Genomic DNA, 4,638 nt, shown 5'->3' on the forward strand with positions numbered 1-4,638 from the left:
TGGGAGAGATGTGTTTGTTTCACACTGTAATATGGTCACACCACTGTGAAAAAGTATCTTTAATTTATCTGAAAATGTAAAATGCTTTCCCATCTTGCTGGAAATACATCTCAGTCTATGACATTTAAATCAAAACCCCCAAAATGTATCCCCATGTAGAGCTGAACATTGGTTTAAAAATGTTTGTAGTTGTGTCACTGACGGAGATCAGCAGCTGTGGTCAGACTGTATTCAGTCAGTCACAAAATATCAAAAACATTTTAAACTATACCTGCAGCATCATCAACTTCTCCACTTTCCCTCTTTATGCTCAGTTTCTTCCAAATAGCAATAGTTTTGCCCGAATCTGGCTATACACAACTTCTGTTTCTTGCTATTGACCTATTTGAGCCTCCACAGACAGTACAGTGTTTTGTAATATATTGGATTGGCAAAAAAGCAAAGCAATGCGGTTTTTTTCAGTTTATGCCGGGCTAATAGTGTGTGGGTTCTGAGATGGCAAGAAACAGTACCTTCAATGCTCCCTCTTGGCACTGGTTGTAAATGTGGTTTGAAGATGAAACAACTAGCATTTGTTGTTTTCCTGAATTTTATGACTCCACTGTAAGGCATAGAGATGGAAAAAAAGGAAAGCGAGACAGAATCTGTGAAAAAATAGTTAGGACAAATCTAAGGGCCTGTGACTGACGGGGGCCATAAAACGTTATTAGAACATTCAGTAATTTTCTGTAATAGAAGCAACCTATTATTATTAATGGAATGTTTTATTTACAATGTACTAATGAAACTAATGGTTTCTTTTTCTTTTCTTGTTTTTGACGAAAAGTGAACATCCAGAAAGCCTCTGTATTGCCCCCCACCCCCTCTCTATTTACGTGAAATGGTTCGGTCCTGCCCCCAAACAGGGCGGGAACTTTACTTGCTAGCATTAAATTGCTAGTAAGGGAGCAGGTGGAGTGTCATGTCTCGGCTTCATAAAGAAAAAATTGGCTTCCAAAAACAAAAAGAAAGACAAGAGAGAGAAAAGAAAGGGCAACAGTATGTCACCCAATTTTTCACAAAGAAAGGTGGGTGTAGTCTGTGAGTGGTGGAAATTAACCAGTTAGCCTAGCCATAGTGAAAGAAGCTAACTTACTTCTGCTCCCCTAGCATTAGTTACTTAATATCTTCACAGAAAATTCTGAGTGTTTACAATTCACTCGGCTTTTAGCTGACATTTAATCAATGCAGGCAAACTTTTAGCAAGCTATTCATACTAAGTCAGTTGTCCCCGTCCTGTCTGGTGTCAGGCCCAACAGATGCAGCTTCAGGCTCAGCAGCTCTGTTTCCCCATACTTCCACCAATGAACCAGCCCTACCAACAAATGAAGGAGGAGGTGAGCAGCATTGTGTTGAATGACATGTCAGCTGGCATAACTGCAGAGGGTCAGTGGGAATTTCTTTTTTTATTATTATGAAAAAAAAGAAAAATGATTAAATCATTTTCAATGATAAGAATTGGTAGTATACTTAGTTGATGTGTATATTCAGTTCAAAAATCTGCTTCTGATTTTATTCTTTTGTTTGTGAAAAGGTTAATGTATATTTAAATTATATTTATTTTAAATTATTCATTATTGTTAAGATAATTCAAGAATTTTACCATTAAAATTACATTTAGAATGTAAAAGATGGCCTTTAGCACATTTCTTACGGAGGGTATCAGTCTTGCATCAAATAGTGAATTCCACTGTATGCAGAATGTTTATTTATGTCTGCAGAGTGTTATTTATTTATTACAGCTCACTGTCAGTAAATATATTGGACTACAAGAGAGTTACAAGCCTGCAAAAGTAGAGTTATTTAAGGCTTTGAATGGGTTGACTGGGATCTGGAGGTGTGGTTACAGAAACTGTGCAGGGTTGGCGTGGCCTGGGGTGGTGGGGCCCAATGTGATATCTTTTCAGGGGACCTAAAATCCCTGGTGGCACCCCTGCTTACGTGGAGAGGATGGTCAGAGTAAACTGAGGAACTGGAGAACTGGAACCATCAAGATAATATCATCACTAGATTGGTGTAGCCATACTCATCAAGGTAACACCTGCTGCTCCTCCGTCACATTAGCTGGACCTAGAAACAAATAAAAGTCCAGATCAAACATGTGTACAAAACGGGCCAGCAGGCAATTAACCACCCCAGACCTGTCATAAAATGATGGCCCAAGTGAACTTTAGGTCTTGTTTTTAACCTTTTAAACTTCACTGGACAGGTTGAGGTTGTTCTGTCTCCCATTTGCTGGTGTGAGTTAAGATATTTTCTGCCCTGGAAGTGACTGCTGTAAACACCAGGCTACTACAAGTGCAATCTCCCCTAAAAAGGCCATCTTGCACTGCTTTAAACGCTCAATCTGATATGTAATTGCAGTCTGCGCTGTAATAAGTGCAAATGCTACAGAATTGCTACAGATGTCAGAGAAGTTCTGCCAAGTTCTGTAACTGAGTATAAACACTCCCATGTGATGGCGAGGCGGTTTGATACTCCATATGTTTTTCCAGTGGACCTCCTGGTGTTGGTTTTGTAAGCAAAAGCCTACGTGGGGCGCTGATTCTGGAAATAGCCTGTACCTTTCACCTATTTACAGAGCAGACTGTTTCTGAAAAACTGATGAAGTCCCACATACATGAGCCCAAGGCCACATGTACTGTATGTGCAGGGCTCATGTTTGATTTTTGGCAGGCTTATACACGTGTGTATACGCAGGCTGTCAGAGGCAGGATGATGTCTATCAGGGGCGAATGAAGCACCTGGGCTGTCACTGTGTGTCTATAAATGTATAAAATTTAAATGTTTAAATGCTATACTGTTACATGAATGATTAGGTTCAAATAAAGTATTTTTACTGTCTTTCTCCTTACTGAATCCATTTCTCCAAGCCTGCTCTTATCTGCTGTCAACCCCAACATGTGTTCACATACTGCCTGTCTGAAAGCAGATAAGGTGGAGGGTTTAGTTAACCTGTGATTGGGTGAAACCAGAGTTTGTGAATGGCCGCTGGCTGATGGATGGGCGGAAGGGGAGGAGGTGTCAAGAATGATCTAACACAGTAATAAACAAACAATTTATGGCCTGTAAAATAAGTTAAACTGTGTACATAGTATGGGTGGGAGTTGTAAAATTTTAGCCACTGATGCTCTACGCTTTCATTATAACTTAGGCCCAATATTGATGACATTTCTTTTCAACTTTCAACTGGAATATTCATTAAGTAAACAAGATGGCATGTGTAGCAGAACAGAATAAACTAGTGCTTGGCTTTATTTACTCTGCTGCTTTGAGGACAAATACCATAAAATGAATTTAAGTTAGATGGGGTTATGAGCAGGGCAAGTAGCTTTAACTGACAGGCAGACAGACTGTATGCAGGCTCAGCAGTATTTCTTTGAGCTAAATACTAACGTCAGCATGCCAACATGCTCACAATGACAGTCTTACCATGCTGATGATTAGCAGGTATAATGTTTAACATGTGCACCTTCTTAGTTTAGCATGTTAGCAAGCTAACATTTAACTGACCTGATGACTGAGCCAGATGAAAAGTCATGAATGTGTACAAAATTCCACCATTATCAAGAACATATAAACAGCAGGAGATTTGTGTGATTTAAACAGCTGTCAGATTACACTTCACTAAATGTGTCGGAGGGAAAAAAATTTAAATAAATTTTAAAAACTCAGTGGGTCCAGGGGTGATGCACGAGTCTCGTACAAGCCCCCAGGAACAGCGCTGGGCTGTGAAGCCAATTTGACATAGCAGCCAAACCGTGTAATTACAACGTCACATGACGCTATTTGGCCCAAAAAGACTTTTTCCCATAGACTTACATTGTGAAAGAGACGCCCGTAAATCAGCGGATACATTTTTTTGAGCATCACAACTCCCGCAAAATGACTCATCTCACAATCAGAATTTGATCCGTTCGGTCCGTTCACATTTCAAAAGTCTAAAAGAGCCGCACGATTGAATTGTTTTATCCCCATTCAAGTTAGCCGCAGGGCTAAACCAGAGGTAGCCGGCTCAGCCAGCGAAAGTCACTAGTGTGCTTGCTCTATGGGCCCAATGATCCCGGAAGATCCAGGTAATTTTATACCCGGAAGTCGAACTTTTTTGGCTTCATGCGCCACTGAGCAACTTTCATAGGAATGAACGGGGCCCCGCCTCCGACGCTATATCCAGCTCTCTTTATACATTCATGGTCTTGGATTCATTGTGGATTGATACATTTGATATCTGTTCTGTGAGACGTATGAGAGATGGACGTCAAAACACTTTCTATGTGGTTTGGCTGTCAGAGTTTGCTCTTTGCATATCAAAGTACATGTATAAAAGTTCACAGTTTCAGAATGTTATTAAAAATACTAAAAATACAAATGATAAAATACATTTGAAGCTTTATTTTTGGTGTCTGGTTAAAATTTTCTGGGGGAGGGGGGACTCATGACCTTAGTATTTGTAAAATCCTGGCCATGGCCCTGCTTGTAAGGTGTCTTGTAAGGTCTCCAAAAGTGAGTTTATGGTACTTTTATATATACATATATATATACATATATATATATATAAAGTACCATTCATATATATATGAATGATCAGTTATAATTTTA

At 39.6% G+C, this 4,638-nt stretch overlaps 1 protein-coding gene across 2 annotated transcripts in view; it reads left to right on the plus strand.

The window, feature by feature from the left end:
- Window positions 1–957: 957 nt before the first annotated feature.
- Window positions 958–4,638, plus strand: part of LOC137197923 (growth factor receptor-bound protein 10-like) — a 51,655-nt gene continuing 47,974 nt past the window's right edge. The window contains exons 1-2 of one of the 2 annotated variants that reach the window (XM_067611441.1): window positions 958–1,067; window positions 1,290–1,376. The gene's annotated coding sequence lies outside the window, so the exon portion shown is untranslated. Of the gene's footprint in view, window positions 1,068–1,131; window positions 1,377–4,638 lie in introns of those variants that run through there. The other variant, XM_067611440.1, reaches the window with a different exon arrangement.

The sequence above is a fragment of the Thunnus thynnus genome, chromosome 15, assembly GCF_963924715.1.
Source record: "Thunnus thynnus chromosome 15, fThuThy2.1, whole genome shotgun sequence".
Classification (NCBI taxonomy): domain Eukaryota; kingdom Metazoa; phylum Chordata; class Actinopteri; order Scombriformes; family Scombridae; genus Thunnus; species Thunnus thynnus.